Here is a 22,087-nt window from a genome sequence, read left to right on the forward strand (position 1 = left end):
AGTCCCAGTGTGGTCTTGATGAGTAACACTGTACCTCATGTACTAGTTCACAGCTTGGGGGCAGGGTTAGTCTTAAGCATTCTTTGGTAGGACCACAAAATAAAGCGCATCAGAGGTAGAAGTTGTAGATGAACATTATTCAATATTTGGGTAGGTATTAGGATACAGAATCTGCCCACTTTACTATGTGAAACAGTAAAATTGGTAAAATTGAATAATTTGCTTGTTCTTTCCTGTTTTATATACTTTGTAATAGAGTTCACATAGAGGTCATACACTGACATGTCAGAACTTAAAATATGAAAATCCAGCATTTTCCCAAGAAAATCGGTGGCAGTATGGTATTCTTGGGGCTGGTTTTATTGTGTTTTGTTTTACAGGATGTAGGGCAAGTTCTTGTCTAATTGTCACTGAGCTAAAAATGGTTAAGCAGCAAACACTATTAACTGTCTTAACAGCCCATTTGATGGGTGTTGTCACGGTTGTTTTAGAGATGGAGGGTGAATCTCGGACCCACGCGTGTCACGATGCTGTCCAGCTCCAGTTACCCGCTGCACCAGCTACTCCTTAACTGTAGGTCTGTGCCGCGACCAGGCCCTGTTCCTGCAAATAAGGATCTGTGCTTTGGTCTTTGTAAGACCGCCTTTCCATCCTCTGGGGAATTCTCACTACTTTATTTTATATCATTGAGGTGTTCTGGCCCATTGAGAAATAGTGATTAATGATGTAATCTTGCTGTCTCTGTCCATTCAGGCTGCTGTGACAAAATACCGCAGAGTGGATGGCTGATAAGGAGCAGAAATTTATTGCTTGGTTCTGGAGACTGGGGTGTCCAGGATCGAGGCACCAGCAGATGTAGTGTCTGGTGAGGGACTGTTGCTCAGGGATGACTTCCTGCTGCTGCTTCCTTAGATGGCAGAAGAGCAAAAGTGCCTAAATGCCCCTCTATCAGGATGCTTATAAAGCAGTCTCCAAGGTGGAGCCTCCTGAAGGCTCTCCCCCTTAATACGGTCAGGTGGAGAGTTATGTTTCAACCAAAATTTTGGAGGACAAGCATTCGGACCGCAGCAGTTACTGTGCTGCAGTATTAGGGCTTTTATGATTTTATTACTGCTGCAGAACCATGTCTGTCTTGTCTGCATTCACTATGAAAGGATTATAAAAGGGGCTCGCACTGTGACATAGTGGGTTAAGCCGGTGCCATCTACAGCACCAGCATCATCCCATATGGGCACGGGTTCGCATCCCGACTGCTCCACTTCCCAGCCAGCTCCTGCCGATGTGCCTGGGAAGGCAGTGGAAGGTGGCCCAAGTGCTTGGGGCCTGTCGCCCATGTGGGAGACCCGGAAGACGCTCCTGGCTTCAGATCGGCCCAGCTCCAGCCATTGCAGCCATTTGGAGAGTGAACCAGTGGATAGAAGTGTGCGTGCTCTCTCTCAATCTGTGTCACCTTCTCTCTCTGTCTCTCTCTCTACCCCCCCCCCCCGCTCCCCGCAACTCTGCCTTTCAAATAAATGAAAATAAAAAAAAAATTTTTTTAAAGGAAGATCCAAGCACTTTGTATGAATTAGAGTTAGGTGCAAGAAGCAGAAACCCTTCCGGAAATGTTAGCAGGAGAAACTTGCCACAAGGATTTAAGAACTAACAACCTTAGCACACTGTAGAAGTGCACTCCACGTCAGCAAAACCTTGACGTTTTGATGATGTCGAGCTTTCCCCCAAGCCCTGTGGTTGTGCAAAACTGTGCTGGTTAAAAAAATCCGCTCCCTTGGCTGGCTGCGAAGAGCTTTCTTCCCCATGTGGCTTGGTTAAGACTCCTGAATGAGCCAGTGACGTAAGACAGAACCGGACACAGACCCTCCAAATGCCCATTCTTGCCTCCTACGTGATGAGAGGAACTGCTCGCTCCCGTTGACCAAGCAGAACAAAATATCTGTTAACTAGACTTCGGTTCAGCTTCTCCCGAGAGCAGGTGTCCTCAGGCTCATAACAGCTCTGATTGGTTCCATCAGCCACCCTTTCATCCCACTTCTGGCTCCTTCTCTCATTGCTGACTCCTCTGTATAAAAGAAAAAAACCTCTTAACCTTGAGACGCTTGCAGAGTTTCTGGTCAGAGTCTCAGTCCCCAGTCCTCCCCGCACCTTGCAATCATCCTTCTGAATAAATTTTCTTCTTACCAAGTTTGGATTTGCCTTGTGTGTGTGATTTTTTTTTTATTTATCTATTTTTTATTTTTTATTTTTTTGGACAGGCAGAGTGGACAGAGAGAGAGAGACAGAGAGAAAGGTCTTCCTTTGCCATTGGTTCACCCTCCAATGGCCACTGCGGCCGGCGCGCTGCGGCCGGCGCACCGCGCTGATCTGAAGGCAGGAGCCAGGTGCTTCTCCTGGTCTCCCATGGGGTGCAGGGCCGAAGGACTTGGGCCATCCTCCACTGCACTGCCTGGCCACAGCAGAGAGCTGGCCTGGAAGAGGGGCAACTGGGACAGAATTCGGTGCCCCGACCTGGACTAGAACCTGGTGTGCCGGCGCCGCAAGGCGGAGGATTAGCCTAATGAGCCTCGGCGCTGGCGGATTTACCTTTTACTTCATACCTTGCTTTCCGTGGAGACAGCTGGAGCAGGCAGGGGAGAATTCTCTTCCACGGGTGAGTCTGCATTCCAGACTGTTGGACTGCAGTGTGCACCCTCCTGCCACAGGAGTCTGGGAATGCGTTTTTAGTTTCCCAGCTTCAGGTGGAATTGAGGTGGAGTCAGCCAACCCACTTCATCTGTCTGGAACCATAAACTGCTGTGGCTCTAAACACGGTAATTTCTGTGTGAGATTGCAGAAAGGAAACCACACATTCGGAGTATTGCTATTTTTCTCATATTCATTTTGACATCTAAAATGGGAATGGTGATTTTTTTTTTCAAGCATGGATTATTTCATTCCTGAAACCTTCACTAAACCAGATCCAGGCAGCCTTCTGGGAGCCATGTGTTCCGATGGTTATTGCTCCCAGGGTCAACACAGCCCCTCGCGGAGTGATTTCAGGGTGAAGGGACAGCTCAAGCCCCTGGGTTAAGGGCTATTCAGGTGCCGTTTGTTCCTATTTAACAGGCCCTGCTGGAGGCTTGAGGATCAGCCCGCTACTAAGGACTGGGCTGCGGCTCCCACTGCTGGGGCAATCACTAAGTGACCTTCAGCTGCTCTTTCAGAAGCTTCTAAGTGGAAATAAGACTGATGCAAAACAAAGACCAATTTCTTAAAAATAAAAAAAAAAAGTGGGTAATGTTGAAAGAAAGCCAACCTTTTGGTTTCCTTTTTTGTTGAACCAAACAAGGAAGTCAATAACATAAAATAAAGTGGTGAATTCGTTTTGGGGGACAGCAGGAAGATTGAAGCATCTTCCAGCCATGTATGATTTCTTGCATCACTGTATAACATGCCATACATTTTGGCAAGGCTGGTTCCCAAAGACCAGTGCATCATACAGGGTCACACCTGGGCTAGGGTTAGTGTTTTTGGCAAACATGATTTCATTTTAATTATCCAGCTTTGTTGTGGAAAGGGCTTTGACCAGGAGTTTTCATGCTGTGGTGACTTAGTTATGAAATCGTCTTAACTTTCTGCCCGTTAGTGTTTGCTTTTCAGTAATACTCTTTGTTCCTCGGATCCCACTGAATAGTTGGAAGAGCAGCACGCGACACCATATGGGGCCAGTGCTGTGGCGGAGCAAGTTAGGCCGACACCAGCATCCCATGTTGGAGTGGCAGCTGGTTCGAGGCCTGGATACTCTGCTTCCAATTTAATTCCCTGCTCATGTGGCTGGGAAACAGTGGATGGCGTCCCAAGTAATGTGTGTATGTGTGTGTGTCTCCTCTCTCTGTCTCTGTCACTCTGCCTTTCAAGTGAATAGATAAGCCTAAAAAAAATAAAATGAGATATCGTATATGAAAATACCTCTAGGATATGCAGAGCTGTTAACTTCTTGACAATGGCACAGTCGTGACCATCAGAGAGTGCTGTCTCCTCTGTTTTGCGCCACCTCTGTTTTCTCTTTCCTAGGTTTTGGGCCATTCTCTCATTAGCAACACTGTTTCTTCGATCGGGAGGGGTGATGCCCCTTAAAAACTATTTCAGCATCAGTTTGCTAAAACCTCCACATGTTTAATATTCTTGCACATGTTATAAAATTGGAGTGCTCTCTGATCATTCTGTAACTGTTTAAATCTGTAGTCCACTTTGAATACTGGCTGTATACAAATATTCCTATTTGATTTACTAAGGAACAAAACATACTGGAGTTAAACATGTTACACAACCAGCGCCATAAAGTCCGTATCATTGGTTGAGATCTTTAGTGCTTGAGTTAACTCTGACATAAGGTAACAGGTGGGCGCCATTTGCAATATATAGTCCCAGTTTTGTCCTGTTGCCCATAGCAGCCTGTTATCCATCTTTGGGCAACAAATTACAGATTTGTTGAGGCTTGTTCTTCCTCATTCTTGGTTTCACTGCCACCATTGTCTCCACCTCTGACCTCATAATCTAATGCTTTATTCATTCAGCGCCCCCCTCCCCCCCAAATATGTTGAGATGACTGAAGATCTGAGTCAGGAAGCCTGTGCCAGGTAAGCCGTGGCTGCTAGGGTCTGAAGTGGTGGCTATGAGCGCACAGCACAGCCAAGGTGAGCTGCAGGCTGTCGCTGACCGCGGCTGAGACCTTGTGTGTGCCAGGCACCTGCTCTCCTCCACACACATTGTCCAGTGCCATCCTACGGCTTTGCCATACCAGATGCTAGATCACTGCTGTGTTTCAAAGGAAGACATTGTGATCCAAGAGGAAGTGCCTTAGGCAAGTGCCCGCGGCCCCTAAGGGACAGAATCAGGAGCGGTGTTGGCTGGCGTTCAGCTGGGCTCACCGCCTCTGAGATTCACATGGAAGAGTACTGGGGTTGTGGTTTTTCTTAGTGAGTACTTCATCTGGATTGTCTCTCTTCCTAGGCAAGCCCGAGTCCACCTGTAGCAGTTCTGATGGTCACAATCAAATGTTTTTAGTTTTGTGAGGGAAGTGCTAAAAGCTCATGGAAAAGCAGAACTAAAACATAAGTTCATTTTTGGTGCAGGGAACTTAAATGTATGCACAAAATTTTTTTTTTTTTAATTTATTTGACAGATAGAGTTCTAGACAGTGAGAGAGAGAGAGACAGAGAGAAAGGTCTTCTTTCCGTTGGTTCACCCCCCAAATGGCCGCTACGGCCGGCACTGCGCCGATCTGAAGCCAGGAGCCAGGTGCCTCCTCCTGGTCTCCCATGCGAGTGCAGGGACCCAAGCACTTGGGCCATCCTCCACTGCCTTCCCGGGCCACAGCAGAGAGCTGGACAGGAAGAGGAGCAACTGGGACTAGAACCTGGCACCCTGCACAAGTTTTTTGATACCCATTTTCCACAAATATTTTGAAGATGCTTTGTATTACTCCACTTAGTGCTTCTAGTTCTGGGCCTTGCACTACAGGGCCACTGTGAATCCATCGGCATGCACTTGGTAACAAACAGGTGTCTACTTTGGAACCCCCCTGCATAAGGAAACGTGGCCTGGAGTGAAACTCAGGCTAAATCACAGCCACGCTTGCCCCTTGGGCTGGACACCCGGCCAGCACAAAGGCATGTGGCCGCCCTCTGGTAGGATGTCTCTTCTGAAAATGCTTCTCCTGAGCATTTGTTCTCTGCATAGTCTGTGTGGGTGACGGGACGAGCTTCCATCCGTTTCCTGCCGTGAACAGAGACGCAGTAATGCAAGTCAGCAGCACTGGTCTCTAACATTGCATGCTTGCTTGGAAAAAAAAATGTTTTAATCATGCTTTAAAAATACAGCCTCTTCCTCTCTTCTCAAAAACCAGATGACAGCCATATTTACATCTGGAGTCCTAAGAACATGGTTCATCTCTTCAGGAGAAGAATATGATTTGTGTGTGTGTGTGTGTGTGTGTGTGTGTGTAGGCGCATGCATTCCTCTCTGTACTAATCTTGCCCAGTCACTGCATTTTAAAATATTACTGAAAAATTTAAGAATGTAATTGACATAACTTTACAGCTCTAGCTCCTAAGGAAAATTCTGGAAAAGCTTAGAGAGCACCTAATGGCAAAAGGTGCTTATTTCTATTAGAGGCCCACGTTTGTGTTTTACAGATAGGCAAAGCATTTCTAAACTGTTAAGTTCTTCAACCTGATTTGGGTGGAATCAAAACCTAGATGTGTTGAAATTGGCCGGCAGATTTTGTTACATACTGGTGGTAAGGGGACAGTGGTTGAAGAAAAAAAAATTTTTTTTTTGAGATCTATTTATTTACTTGAAAGGCAGAGTTACAGAGAGACAAGGGCTGGGAGTGGTGGTGGTGGTGGGGGAATCACCATCTGCTGGTTCACTGCACCAGTGGCCGCAGTGGCCAGGGCTGGGCCAGGCCAAAGCCAGGAGCCAGCAGCTTCTTCCTGGTACCCCATGTGGTTGCAGGGACCCAAGCACTTGGGGCCATATTCAGCTGCTTTTACCAGGCATGTTAGCAGGGAACTGGATGGGAAGTGGAGCAGCCAGGACATGAACCGGTGCCCATATGGAATGCTGGCATTGCAGGCAGCGGCTTTACCCACTACACCACAATGCTGGTCTAAAAATAACTTCTTACCTGATGAATACTCATCCTTTTTCTACCTTTGGTTGGTGGGTGCTTGGCTCTTAGTCGGCTTTTGTTTCCTGGGAAAAGACAAAGACAGAATATTCAGCTGATCCACACTATGGTATCTTTTCCCTATCCTGTTAAAACATATTTTCTGTGGGTTCTGAAAACATAAGCCAAATGTTTCTTGACATCTTCTTGTCTGTTCACATAAGTGCCATTTAACAAAAACTGTATTGTAGCTGTTGAAGCTGAATACTCCTTGTATTATAAGCAGATAGAGCTAATTAAGAGTATAATATTTTGTAGGAAGAACTCAATAAGAATGATTTTAGCCATTTCTCTGAAATGATATAACCATTTAATTGTTAAATGTATCAAAGGGATAAAGGAACTAGATCACCCCACCCCAGTGAAAATCTAAATAGTTGAGGCTGAATTCCTTTGGTCTCCTTTTGGAAATGAGCTTTGAGTACTGAGTAAACTGTGTTTAGGTTAATTTCTCAAAGTTTCTCACTATTAACCTGTAATTTTTAGTTTGTGTTTCATGCTAATATCTAAGTGTATTGTAAATCTCCTGAGTTTCATAATCTGTTGTATGCATGAATGCCATGTGATATGAGAAAAGACAAGGCTATCTGGGCTGTAATTTGGGTTTGCCCTTAATTTGCAAAGGAGCTCAGGGCTCAGTGGTTCCACAGGACTCATCTGCCCAGTTAGAAGGCTGGGTTAGGGCACCTGGAGGGTTCCTTTGGTCTCTTAAAATTTTGCCCTTTTGGGGTTAACTTTTTATATATATATATTTTTTTTATTTGAAAGTCAGAGTTACAGAGAGAGAGAGAGATATCTTCCATCCGCTGGTTCACTCTCCAGATGGCCACAATGGCTGCAGCCATGCCGATCCAAAGCCAGGAGCCAGGAGCTTCCTCCAGGTCTCCCATGTGGGTGCAGGGGCCCAAGGAGTTGGACCGTCCTCTACTGCTTTCCCAGGCCATAGCAGAGAACTGGATCTGAAGTGGAGCAGCTGGGTTTCGAATCAGCACCCATATGGGAACTGCAGGTGGCGGCTTAACCCACTATGCCACAGTGCCAGCCCCCAGGGGTTAACATTTAATCAGTGTCTTTGATGACAGTGCCTTTGGGTCACTGACCTGCTAATGAAGAGCTGGCTGTATGGCCAGTTGATGAGGAGTGGCCTGCAGGTTGTATTACTTCCTTTAATTGTAAAGCCAGTAGAACTTTTTTCTTGACCTGTGAAAGTTCCTTTTCGTTTTATCATGATTTTTTTTTTCGTTGCTAGATTGCCTGCTGGACTTATTTCTAAATATTTTATAGCTACTAAGAGAACTGTGCTCAAATTAGATGACATTTGCTTGACTTGCTTTAACCTTTGTTTCTACTGGGTATTTTGTTGAAGTGGAACATTCTGGTGAGTCCCTAGCCCATCTTCTGTGCATGGTTGAATCACTGTTTCATTGAAAAGTGGCTTCTGTTGGGATTGGAGGATGTGAGACGCTGCTATCTGCCCCGAACTAGGGGAAGAGGGACTGGTAGCATCCTCCCGCAGAGGGGAAGTTGGGGTTTCTGACTCTCTGAACGTGAGCACCAGGAAGGGGACTGTGGTTTGTGCAGCCTGTTCTGAGAAGGGCTGACTTCCTATTTTACTTCTGGGTCCTGGTTTCCACACGGTTCTTTGCTGCCTAGTTCATGAAGCAGGGATGATGGAATTAATGCACAGGGACCTACATTTGTGCCAGTTAGGCTATGATGCAGAAACTTCATTGGCGTTGGAAGGTGTACCTTGAAGAGAGCCCGTGAGCTCTCCCCTACTTTAAACAGCAAGCAAATATTTGTGGGCTTTTACCGGTGATATTTTAAAGCAGTCTTACAAATTTAGTGGTGGCGTTGAACCAAAAGAAGATTCTCTTTGTTGTTCTCAAACCCAAGCCTTTTTGTTTAAAAAGCTAACTGTGCTGACGGTGTGGATTTTCTTTGATGCCCCATGCTGGCTTTGAAGAATGATGGACTTCATCAGGGAGGGTGTGTGTGGGGAAGGATCTCTTGGTGGCTGGAACGGGGCTGTGAGGTACTGGGCAGGAGAAGGAAGAAGGGCCTGGGAGCAGGTGTGTTCTGTGGACACTTTGTGCCCATGGTGTCTTGAGTGTGATTTTTGATTTCTTTCCCACAGGAAATGCATATCACAATTTGGTATGTTTTGTAGGAGTAGCCATTGGGATTGAGGTAGAGAATGTCCATATTTGTGATTCCTGATTGACTGAACCCTTGAAAGACAGACTTGTGTCCAATCCTAGGCTTCTCCTGGAGAGGTGGGAAGGTGTGTGCCTTACTGCCCTAAGGACTGGGAAGAGGAGACCTCCGCACAGAAGCAGAGGGTGGAAGCATTCACTGCCGTGAACAGATGCCGCTCTGCACCGGTTCCCCTCTCCTCCTTGTTTTCCTCTTAGGAATACACTGCCCGCTTCTGCATTGACTTAACCTTGGCTTCCTTGGCTCCTTGTCTGGAGAACTTCATAGAACATTCCTCATGGATGGGCTCTGAGAGTGGACCAGTCTTGTTGCTGAGAGTCCAGCAGCCAGGACCTGAGTGTCGTCTCTAGCAGTTTTTATCAGAGGACAGTAAATGCTAGCATGAAGCCAAGCCTTTACTTATACCCTATCAGATTGTAGTAGTGTGTTCTGGTGAGAACCATGGGGTTGAGGGGAAGGGTACTGTGGCAGTTGAAGAACAGTACCTGTGGGGACAGGTGGAAGCATAGTGACCCCAGACAGGTGGGGTATGTCCTGGACCTTAGGGATCATGGGACCAGCTCAAACGCAGTCCTTACTCTTAGTTTCTTCCATGTTTTTATATATAGAAGGGGATGAAATTGGGGTTAGTCATTACCTTATGGGTATAAGTTCTGTCTTCATGTAGTCCCAGCTGTTGTCAGTAATACTATTTATACTCTTCTAACCTTAGGCTTATTTGGTATAAAAATATGAAGGGACAGAAATAGTTCAAGGGCATTTAAAGACTTACATAATCATCAATAGGCCTATTTTTATGATTTCACATGTATTACAAGCAAATAATGAAACACTTAAATTATTTCAGAACCTGTTATATTCACCCTACCGAGTAACAGGTTCTGGTGTGCTGTTCAGTGTGGTGACAACAGCTCATGATAAAGTATTATTATATTCTGTGTAAAGAACTGGTAGGCTGCAAACACAGAAGATAAGGAATCGGAAAGGCTAATTGCCTTGTATAATCAGTTTACACTATGTGCCTTGGAATAGTCTGTACCCCTCACAACGATTACATGCCAATCCCAAAATCTAAAAATAGGAAGAAAAGTTTCAGAAAACCTTTCATTTTCTCTCTCTCTCTCTCTCTCTCTCTCTCTCTCTCTCTCTCTCTCTTTTTTGGTGAGCAACATTGATGGATTCAACACTCTTACCTTGATGCCTTTAACCTCAGTGGGTGTCTTCACACATGCCTCTGTTGAGTGTCCTGCTCCTGACTGGAGTGTGTTTCCTGGCTCCTTTGTGCCTAGAATTGTGTGTGTGGAATGGGGATGAGCGGTCCAGGGCACCAGGGTCTTGGGACTAGAAGGAAACTCGAAGACCACTTTCCAAGTGACCTTTCTTCAAGGAGATAATTTATGCATGTGGAATAATATTTGTGAGTTCCATTGGTCAGAGTTCTTTAGAGAAACAGAAGAAGTAGGAGATACGTACATATATGGAATGAAATGATTGTCAGGTGTTGGCTCATGTGACGGAGAGTGAGCAGTCCCATGATCTGCCATCTGCGAGCTGGAGAAGCGGGAAGGTGTAGGTCGAAGGCCTGAGGACCAGAGAGCCGACGGTATAGATTCCAGGCCGAGTGCGGCCTCACTGAAGGCAGGGGAAAGGTAACATCCCAGCCCAGTGGTCAGCAGAGAAAGGGAAGCCGCTTCTCAAAGGATGGTGCCCTCACACCCTGGGTGGGGCAGTCTGCTTTAGTCCATCCATGGGTTGCAATGCTAACCTCTGCTGCCCCAGAAACAGTGTTTGACCAGCTCACTGGCCATCTTAGGGCCTAATCAAGTTGATACATGAAATTAGCCATGAAGCGTTGCTGTCAGCTTGTGTGTGTTTGTGTGTGTGTGCGTGTTGTCTCTGCACGTTTCCAGGGAGTGCTCTTGTCTCCTCTGTTAGTTGATAAATTTGTTCTTATGTGTCTTTATCACATGCTGGTGGTGATTGATTGATTGATGGTAGTTGGCATAGGTGGACAAGACAGCTACCAACAAAGAAAGCCTTATTTTACAGTCACTCAAGCAGGTTCTGTGAAGCCAGCTGCACCTCTAATGGGATTCCTTAATGGTGATTTAGTTCAGAATTTGTCCATTTCCTGAAGGGTTTACTCTTCCTTCCTGTCTTTACATCTCCTCAAGTTCTGTATTTTTAATAGTTGGATAAACATAGAATAAATAGAATGCAGTGTATGTTGATAAGGAGGAAAAGTCAGTACAGTACCCACTCTTATATCATCATAACGGACTTGTTACATGCTATGTTTGTATATTGAAGTTCATTTAAAAATACAAGACTATTCTATTTGTGGCCCTTCAGGCTCCATAACCCATCCCTTGAATCTTACAGAATGCTTTCAGGGGTGGGGGGAGGAGTGACTGTCTCTGTTGACAGCAAAACTGAGGACCAGATCTTTGGTGCGTGTCTGAGCCCTAGCAATAACTGGTGACCAGTTGAGGCTTAGCACCCTGGGCACTTAGAGTTCCTCTCTGTGTCCCTTCCCTCATAAGATCTTCCATTCTCATTGTAAGTTTATAAAGAGCGGTCCCTCCTTTATCTAGAATTGATGTTAACTGAAGGTAGAAACAATTGTTTTCGGTCTCATAATTACCATATCACAAATAATATGTACTTAATAGCTTGTGTCTTGCCTCATTCTACATGGAATCCAGGGTGGATGAGACATTATTTCCTTCTTTGAGTTTTCTTGGTATAATATGGATGTATGTTCTATTAATGTATATTCTTTTCAATGTATAAAGTCCTGGTGAATAAAAGTGGGTTAATGCTTCAGTAGCAAATTACTGATCTGGAAACATTATGATTTCAGCCTTCATGCTTTAGTTCACAAAAGTTCATGGTCATATTTTAGTCAGTTCAGTCATAGGAAACTGCCAATATTTAATTGTTTTTGATCTACCAAATGGCAATTTCATATGATTTAACCTAACGCGTGAAACTGATAATTAAAAACAAAAAAGGCTTCCGTAAATGGAGAAAATCAGAACCCATGAAAAAAATTGAAGTTTTCTGTAGTGGTACTGTAAGTAACAAATAAAACTGTGGGGCACTAATTTTACAGTATCCCCCCCCCCCTTTTAAGGTTTATTTATTTCTTTGAAATGCAGAGAGAGATGCAAAGAGATCTTCCATCTGTGGGACTCCCCAAATGGCCACAAGAAACCAGGAGCCTGGAACTCCATCTGGTTCTCCCATGTTGGTGGCAGGGGCCCAAGCACTACGTCCGTCTTCTACTGCTTTCCTGGGCATGTTAGCAGGGAGCCGGCTGGGGAGTGGAGCACCTGGGGCCCCAGACTGGCACTCATGGAAGGCCAGTGTCGCAGAAGCTGGCTTAACCAGCTGCCCCACAGCACCAGCCCCTCCTTTTAAGACTAGTAGATAAAAGAGAAGATCATGTTTAATTCAGTTCAGTATATTTGTTCATCTGTTCTCTGGTGTCAAAGTTGATTTACCTAACAAGTAATGGACTATTTAGGATCCTCTATGTTCTAGGTCCCTTCATTCCACTCCCTATACTCCTCCTTTGCTAGTGAGAGGAACTGCCATTTTATTTCATTACCAAAGCACATGTGGTGTGTGCGTACTGTTGGGGCTGATGGTTGATAAGGAAGTTCTCTCTGCTGAGGTGAGGACACATTCTTTTTGCTCCCAGCTTCTGTGTTTGCTCGTCTACATGGAGTTAAGGACTTCTTTTTTTTTTTTTTTTTTTTGACAGGCAGAGTGGACAGTGAGAGAGAGAGAGAGACAGAGAGAAAGGTCTTCCTTTTGCTTTGGTTTACCCTCCAATGGCTGCCATGGCCGGTGCGCTGCGGCTGTTGCGCTGTGGCTGGCGCGCTGCGGCCGGTGCACCGCGCTGATCCGAAGGCAGGAGCCAGGTGCTTATCCTGGTCTCCCATGGGGTGCAGGGCCCAAGCACCTGGGCCATCCTCCACTGCACTCCCTGGCCACAGCAGAGAGCTGGCCTGGAAGAGGGGCAACCGGGACAGAATCCGGTGCCCCGACCCGGACTAGAACCCGGTGTGCCGGCGCCGCAAGGTGGAGGATTAGCCTAGTGAGCCGCAGCGCTGGCCTATAAGGACTTCTTAATACAGTAACAAAACACTTGTTTCTTATTACATGTATGCTAAAATAACAAATGCTTCATTCTACCTAGTTTACTTGCTGCATTTTTTTGTTTTTGTTTTTGTTTTTAAATTCAGATTTAGATTTATTTATTCATTTATTTGAAAGTCAAGGAGGGAATGAGGGAGCTCTTCCATCTGCTGCTTCACTCCCCAGATGCCCACAACATCCAAGGCCAGGCCAGGCCAAGGCCAGGAACTTGATCCAGGTCTCTCCCATGAGTAACAGGGACCCAAGTACCTGGGCCAGCATCTGCTTCCTCCCAGGTGCACAGCAGCAAGCCTGGGAACAGCTGAGTCAACCCTAGGAAAGGCGAAGTCCTGGGCTTTAACCTGGCCTTCCCAGCAGCTTGTAGTGCAGCATCAGCTAACAGGTGCTTATAAAACAAGGGAGTGAAATGACAGATTTCCTAAGGTCTGCCGAGTTATTATATGACATGAAAGCAGCAGCAAGAGAGAGGTGACTGGCAGCCGTCAGAGCACACTGAGTGTTTTAAATCGCCATAGCAAGCTTCATGCCTGTCTTTGTGGATGGAGGCCCTGAGGTCATGGCTTGCAGTGGTTGTTGACAGGTGCAATGAAAACATTCATGGCATTTGTCTTGAGCAGCCAGGCTTCCACCTGGGACAGTGTTCCGGTTCGTGGTATAGGCTCACCCACGAGGAGCTGCTATTTTCTTACTCGGCCAGAAGTAAAAGGCCAAACTCTAGCACTGTCTTCCCCTGGGATATTCCACAACCCAAAGGCATCCTTAGTGTAGGAGACCGCTGCAGCCAGGGCCAGCCCCGAGTCACATCCAGTCTGGGGCCAGATGTTGTGGCCCTGTGTGTGCTGCAGGAGGAGCTTCATCCTGGTTTTTCCTGGACTTTGGGTGGCAGGAGGTGGGGGGATCATAGCATTATGAAAGCCATTTGCTCATTATTCATAGCCCCACTGTTTTAGTTGCACACTGAGTTTCTGTCGCTGATAAACACACTAAGTAGGAAATTCATGGTGAAGGCTCAGGGCACAATAAACAATTATAATTTGTATGACATCTGCATTCAGAGTCTGCTGCTTTGAGTTGAAGACTGAGTTTCCAGGTTTTTTTTTTTCTTTCAAAATGTTTTTTGTTTTCCTTTAATTACTATTTATTTTGAGATTCAAATTCTTTATTTGAAAGGCAGAGTAACAGAGAGATCAGTCTTCCATAGACAGGTTCACTCCCCCAAACGACTGCAGCAGCCTGGCCTGTTGAAGTCAGGAGCTTCATCCAGGTCTCCCATGTGGGTGGCAGGTGCTCAAGCACTTGGGCCATCTCCCACTGCTTTCCTGGGTGCATTAGCAGGGAGCTGGATGGGAAGTGGAGCAGCTGGGACTCAAACCAGTGCCTGAATGGGATGTTGGCATCACAGGAGGCAGCTTAACCTGCTACACCACAACACCAGCCCCTGTTTTTCTCTCTTGAGTAATATTAGAACAGTAACTACTCAATAGCTTGAAAATCTGGGCTTTGTTCCACCAAGCTAGGGGTAGAACCAATGAAAGTGCAAATGGTTTTGCTTTTGGATGTTTAGGTTGAGTGCAAAAGGACCCTCCTTCCTTCTTCCAGGGAATCCTTTGCCTACGTCAAGGACTAATTTGCAGAGGAAGTAAGGAGCAAGAGCTGTCTAGACCTGCACAATAAGGGAATTGGGGGTGCACAGGGTTTATTCCAGGGGTCAGCATTCAAGGGACCCTCCTGCAAAGCACAAGTGTAGTTTCTGTTACTCATTGGGCCTAGAACCCATCCATATCTCGAGCTTGCCGTTTCTTTGCCATGGTCCTGCCTGTGTTGCAAGTGCATGGGTGGCCAGTATGTCGTCATTTAGGGGCTCTCTGCTCCTGGGCTTGGGTGTGTCACATGATGAGGGTAGGGTGACCCCCAGCACCGGTAGCCACACCCAGGCAATAACTGTTGGCATTTTCACTAACGATTTCCTAAGATGCCGTGAAAAGCAGGGACCCACATGTGTTCCTGAACAGCCAGCTTCTTTCCTGCCTGAATCACGGGTTGTCTTAGGAAGAGACTCTGAGACCCGTAGGCCTGTTGGCACTCCGTGTACCTGCTGGCACTGAGCATGGGTAATTGCTAATATTAGTTCTGAAAAGTCACCTAAGAGTGAGTCAGGCTTACTAAACTCACCCTGATAGCTGGCTTTCTCTGAAGATGGAGCTCAGTGCTGTCAGCCTGGCCTCTGGTTTCCCCATTTCTTTTTCTGTCTGGGGAGAGAGGGAGGTCACAGGCCTTGCTCCTCTTTTGGTAACTCTCTTGATGGAGGACAGAGAAGTCTGGACCAGGTTCCTGCCTTACCCTACCAACTGGGGACGTCCGTTTCCTCAGGGGAAGCCTTTCAGACAGTCACAGCGGGAACTCACCAGGCAGGAACCCAGAACTGGTCTTGACGCTCCCTGACCAGAGTCCCCCATAGGCCCTCTTCCCTGAAAGCCCCCTACACATCGTGGTGGTGGTGGGGGTAGAGTTCAGTAGCCAGTGCCCTGTTAGCCCCAGGACCATTCACAGGGAAGGCCTGTATACCTTCTCCCCAGGCCTCTCTCTGCAGCCCCCAGGAATCAGATTCTTGGAAGTAGAGTGATTGACATGCCCAAGGGGAAAATCTCTCTGGTCCTTCCAGGTTACTCCATGGCGAAGCCCAGGGGGCCCAAGGTGATTACTTGCTGCAGTGTCAGGTAGTGACCTAAAAAGGGTAGGGTTCAGATCCTGCTCTACTACTCAGTGTTTCGATGATCTTCAGGAGACACTGCATCGTTTAGAACTTACGTTTTTATTTTTTTTTTTATTTTTTACTTATTTATTTTTTTACTCTGGGAGCAGTCTCACCTGACTTTGGCTAGGGGTGTGGAGAAGAGCTGGAGGGTTGTCATTGTGAGGCAGCAGCACACAGAAGGACTGGAGAATAATACTCCATGCCTTCCAGTGACCTTACGTTTTAAGTATAAAGCGGGAAGGTTTCACGTGATGATGTGCAGTATCTGTTAGCTTATTTTTCCCTTCACACACGTGCTTTGGATGCGAGAAATCTGCAGAACTCACCGTGATTAGAAAGGCCTCTGACATGTGTGAGAACATTGCTTGTAAAGGTTGGCCTACTTCATAATCTCTCTGCTTTGCACTCAGTCCATCTCTGGCATATTCCGCTATAAAAATGCAACAGGGCTTTTTTTTTTTTTTTTTTTTTTTTGCACAAGTTATGTCACTGTATGCAATCAGCGATTCTGTCATCAGATTCTGTGCAGAGACTTGCAGACATATCTAGGACTACTTGGTGAAAATGAACTAAGGAAAACCACGAACAACCCTTAAGGTGGTTAGCATTGATTCCTGAGGGCAGTTGTTCTGCTGTGATTGGAGTCATTAATAAATAAAGCGTGCTGGACTCCTGCCGGAGGTTTGAATTTCAGAGGCCCCTGAACTGCAGCAGGAAGAAGGCGCTGGTGTGCACATTTATTACAATGAATGGCATCCTTTGGAAAACAGTCCCTGAGTCCCCTTTATGTGCCAGGTCGACCTTGCCAGTTTGAGTGACAATCAGGTCTCTAATGGATTTCACCATATCGTGGGGAACCAGATGTAGACAACAAAGCCTAGTGTAGTAATTAGTAAGAATGGAAGTAACTGGGGCTGGTGTTGTGGTGTTGGGGTTAAGCCACCATCTGCAACGCTGGCATCCCATATGGACAGCAGTTTGTGTCCCGGCTGCTCCACTTTTTTTTGCCCCCAAAGAAACCTTTTATTTAAGAAGTACAAATTTCCCAATTACAACTTTAGGAATATAGTGATTCTTCCCACCATACCCACCCTCACACTCCCACTCCTACCCCACCTCCTCCTCCTTCTCCCATTCCGAATCCCATTCTCCTTTAAGATTCATTTTCAGTTAACTTTATACTCAGAAGACCAACTCTATACTAAGTAAAGATTTCAACAGTTTGCACACACACAGAAACACACACACACACACAAAACCTGTTTGAGAACAAGTTTTACAGTTAATTCTCATAATACAACTCATTGAGGACAGAGGTCCTGCGTGGAAAGTAAGTGCATAAGTGACTCCTGTTCTTAACAATTAATGCTCTTACATATGACGTCAGTGATCACCCAAGGCTCTTGATATGAGCTGCCAACGCTATGGAAGCCTTTTTAATCCATAGTCTCTGTCTGTATTTAGACAAGGCCATAAGAAAAGTGGAAGTTCTCTCCTCCCTTTAGAGAAAAATGCATCCTTCTTTGATGGCTACTTCTTTCCACTGGGGCCTCACTCACAGAGATCCTTCATTTAGGTTTGGTTGTTGTTGTTGTTGTTGTTGTTTTTGCCACAGTGTCTGGGCTTTCCATGCCTGAAATGCTCTCATAGGATTTTCAGGTAGACTAGAATGTAATAAGGGCTGATTCTGAGGTCAGCATGCTATTTAAAGGATTGTCATTCTATGAGTCTGCTGTGTGGACTGCTTCCCAATTTGAAACATTCTCTCCTTTTTAATTCTATCTATTATTATTACCAGACACTTGATCTTATTTATATTATCACTTTAACACTTAATCTTATCTATACAATCACTTTAACAATTTAAATGGCATTTTTCCACCCAGCTTAATGGAATTTGGGGTCCCATGGCAAGTTTTTAAACTGTACCCTTAGAAGTAAGTCCATAGGAGTGTATGCAGAACCATACAGCTTTATAGTTACAAACTTCCTCCTTCCTTTCTTATTCCTACTCTTATTTTTTACTGAGATCTACTTTCAATTGATTTTTATACACATATGATTAACTCTATATTAAGTAGGTAGTTCAACAAATAGTATGAAGAAGAAAAAAAAAAACTGTTCCTCGACAGTCAAGACAAGGGCTATTCAAATCATTGCTTCTCAAAGTGTCAGTTTCACTTCTCCAGATTTCCTTTTAGGTGCTCTACCAGTTATCACAGATAGGGAGAACATATGGTATTTGTCCCTCTGGGACTGGTTTATTTCACAAGTATGATGTTTTCCAGTTTCATCCATTTTGTTGCAAATGACTAAATATCGTATTCTTTTAAGCAACTGTGTAGTATTCCATAGAGTACATATTCCATGATTTCTTTATCCTGTCTTTGGTTGATGGGCGTTTGGCTTGATTCTGTGTCTTAGCTATTGTGAATTGAGCTGCAATAAACATGGGGGTGCAGATAACTTTTTTATATGCTGATTTCATTTCCTTTGGGTAAATTCCCAGGAGTGGGATGGCTGGGTCATTTGGTAGGTCCATATTCAGATTTCTGAGATATCTCCAAACTGTCTTCCATAGTGGCTTTGCCAATTTACATTACCATTAACAGGGGATTAGGGGACCATTGTCTCCACATCCTTGCCAGCATTTGTTGCTTGTTGATTTCTCTATGTAAGCCATTCTAACTGGGGTGAGGTGAAACCTCACTGTGGTTTTGATTTGCATTTCCCTCATAGCTAGTGATCCTGAACATTTTTTCATGTGTCTGTTGGCCATTTGGATTTCCTCTTTTGAAAAATGTCTGTTTAAGTCATTTGCCCATTTCTGAACTGAGTTGTTTTGTTTTTGTGGAGTTTCCTGATCTCTTTATAGATTCTGGTTATTAATCCTTTATCAGTTGCATTGGTTACAAATATTTTCTCCCATTCTGCTGGTTGCCTCTTCACTTTGCTGAGTGTTTCTTTTGCAGTACAGAAGTTTCTCAATCTGATGTAATCCTACTTGTTTATTTTGGCTTTGATTGCCTGTGCCTCTGGGGTCCTTTCCAAGAAATCTTTGCCTGTGCCAATATCTTGCAGGATTTCTCAATGTTCTCTAATAAATTGATGGTATCAGGTCATAGATTTAGGTCTTTAATCCATTTTGAATGGGTTTTTGTGTAAGGTATAAGGGGTCCTGCTTCATACTTCTGCATGTGGAAATCCGGTTTTCCCAGCACTGTTTGTTGAAGAGACCATCCTTGCCTCCAGGGATTGGTTTTAGCTCCTTAGCAAATGTAAGTTGGTTGTAGATGCTTGGATTGCTTTCTGGTGTTCCTCTTCTGTTCCATTGGTCTATCCATCTGTTTCTGTACCAGTACCAGACTGTTTTGATTATAACTACCCTGTAGTATATTCTGAAATCTGGTATTGTGATGCCTCCGGCTCTGTTTTTATTGTACAAGAATGCTTTAGCTATTCGAGGTCTCCTATGCCTCCATATGAATTTCAGCATTGTTTTTTCTAGATCTGCGAAGAATGTCTTTGGTATTTTGATTGGTGTCACATTGAATCTGTAAATTGCTTTTGGGAGAATTGACATTTTGATGACATTGATTCTTCCAATCCATGAACATGGGATATTTTTCCATTTTTTGTATCTCCTTCTATTTCTTTGTTAGTGTTTTGTAATTCTCATTGTAGAGATCTTTGACATCCTTGGTTAAATTTATTCCAAGGTATTTGATTTTTTTTTGAGGCTATTGAGAAAGGGATTGATCTTAGAAGTTCTTTCTCAGCTGTGGCATTGTCTGTGTATACAAAGGCTGTTGATTTTTGTGCATTGATCTTATATCCTGCTACTTTACCAAATTCTTCTATGAGTTCCTGTAGTCTCTTGGTGGAATCTTTTGAATCCTCTATGTATAGAATCATGCCATCTGCAAATACAGGTAGCTTGACTTCCTCCTTACAAATTTGTATCCCTTTGATTTCTTTTTCTTGCCTAATGGCTTTGGCTAAAACTTCCAGGACTATATTGAATAGCAATGGTGAGAGTGGGCATCCCTGTGTGGTACCAGATCTCAGTGGGAATGCTTCCAACTTTTCCCTGTTCAATAGAATGCTGGCCATGTGGTTGTCATAAATTGCCTTGATTGTATTGAGGAATGTTCCTCCTATACCCAATTTGCTTAGAGTTTTCATCATGCAAGGGTGTTGTCTTTTGTCAAATGCTTTCTCTGCATCTATTCAGATAATCATATTTCTTCTGCAGTTTGTTAATGTGGTGTATCACATTGATTGATTTGTGAATGTTGAATCATCCCTCCGTACCAAGGATAAATCCCACTTGGTCTGGGTGGATGATCTTTCTCATATGTTGTTGGATTCCATTGGTGAGAATTTTATTGAGGATTTTGGGGTCTGTGTTCATCAGGGAAATTGGTTTGTAGTTTTCTTTCTCTGTTGTGCCTTTTTCAGGTTTGGGAATTAAGGTGATGCTGGCTTCATAGAATTTGGGAGGATTTCCTTTCCTTCAATTGTTTTGAATAACTTGAGACCAATTGGAGTTAGTTCTTCTTTAATGTCTGGTAGAATTCATCAGTGAATCCATCCGGTCCTGGGCTTCTTTGTTGGGAGGGCCTTTATTACTGACTCAGTCCCGGCACACAAACCCCGACATCATGAGCACCCAGCCCCCTGTCCTCTTCTGATCCAGCTACTTGATTCACTGGGAAAGCAGGGGAAGATGGCCCAAGTGGTTGGGCCCCTGACACCCATGTGGAAGACCCAGAAAAAGCTCCTGGCTCCTGGCTTTGGCCCAGCCCCTGCTATTTCCACCATTTAGGGAGTGAAACAGCAGATGGAGATCTCTCTCACCCTCTTCTCTGTCTGTAATTCTGCCTTTCAAGTGAATGAATGAATGAATGAATGATTTAAAAAAAAAAGAAAGAAAAGGAATAATGGAAATAATAAGAATCAGTTTTTAGTTATCCGGCGCTTAATGGATTCAGGAAGTTTGGCTAAGTATTATAACTGTTGTCTCTCCCTAATCCCTCAAATCTGTGTGGAAACTAGACAAGGAAACTGAAATGTGGAGAAGTTAGGGACCTTGCCTAGAGCATCCATAGCAGAGCTGGGATCTGAGCTTTCTTCATTCTAGCCCTGGGTAAGAAGGGAAGCACCGAAAAGGTGCTTCTGATTTTGCTGGAGGAGGTTAGAGATCAGGCTTCCTTCCACAAGGAAGTGGTCCTGAGCTGCCTCCACAGGAAGGAGAGTTAGGTGGTCCCCAAGTGGGCAGAGTAGGACAGCACAGCCTGGAGCCCTGAGGAGAGAGCAGGTGCATAATGCCTGGGGGGTGATGGAGACTGGGGGCATCAAGGGTGAAATGTAAAAGCAGGTGGGTTTTATCCTGTAAGTGGGGAGCCGTTTAATTACCATAATTAAGATCATGCTGGGAAAAGAGACATAAATCAGCACTCTCTGGGGCAAACACGTTCTTAATATTCACCTTGAATGTGTTGTCTTTGGGCTTCAAAGATAGACATGTAGGCATTATCAGACTAGACCTGAGCTCTAGACAAGGATGAGATGACCCAGAGAGAGCTCCGTTACGTGAGCAGAGGGCAGGAGATCCTGGAATTGGCACAAAAGGAAAAGGGCAGAGACCCTGTTCACTTTGCTGAACCACAATGCAAAGCTTCCTTACTTGCTGCTGTTGGATTTGTAGTTACATATGAGGCAGGCACAGCTAATTTTCAGTTGTGATTCTGCCTAGCTTAATTGGAAACTACTTATCCATAAGATTTATTCTCAACCTCATCAAAACAACAGTTGGAGTCGGTGCCGCGGCTCACTAGGCTAATCCTCCGCCTTGCGGCGCCCGCACACCAGGTTCTAGTCCTGGTCAGGGCGCCGGATTCTGTCCCGGTTGCCCCTCTATCCAGGCCAGCTCTCTGCTGGGGCCAGGGAGTGCAGTGGAGGATGGCCCAGGTGCTTGGGCCCTGCACCCCATGGGAGACCAGGAGAAGCACCTGGCTCCTGCCTTCAGATCGGTGCGGTGCGCCGGCCGCGGCGGCCATTGGAAGGTGAACCAACGGCAAAAAGGAAGACCTTTCTCTCTGTCTCTCTCTCACTGTCCACTCTGCCTGTAAAAAAAAAAAACAACAACAACAACAGTTGGGAGCAAAGCTTCAGATTTTAAGAATTTTTACAGTTGCAATTTGCAAATAACTTTAAAATTATGTTTAGGCATTCTT

At 45.1% G+C, this 22,087-nt stretch overlaps 1 protein-coding gene across 3 annotated transcripts in view; it reads left to right on the top strand.

The window, feature by feature from the left end:
- DIP2C (DIP2 acetate--CoA ligase C (putative)) overlaps nucleotides 1–22,087 on the top strand; it is a 488,945-nt gene that overhangs the window by 96,526 nt on the left and 370,332 nt on the right. The gene's annotated exons all lie outside the window — the stretch shown is intronic.

This window comes from Oryctolagus cuniculus, chromosome 13 (genome assembly GCF_051225735.1).
Source record: "Oryctolagus cuniculus isolate XC-2025 breed Fujian yellow rabbit chromosome 13, ASM5122573v1, whole genome shotgun sequence".
NCBI classification, from domain to species: Eukaryota; Metazoa; Chordata; class Mammalia; order Lagomorpha; family Leporidae; genus Oryctolagus; species Oryctolagus cuniculus.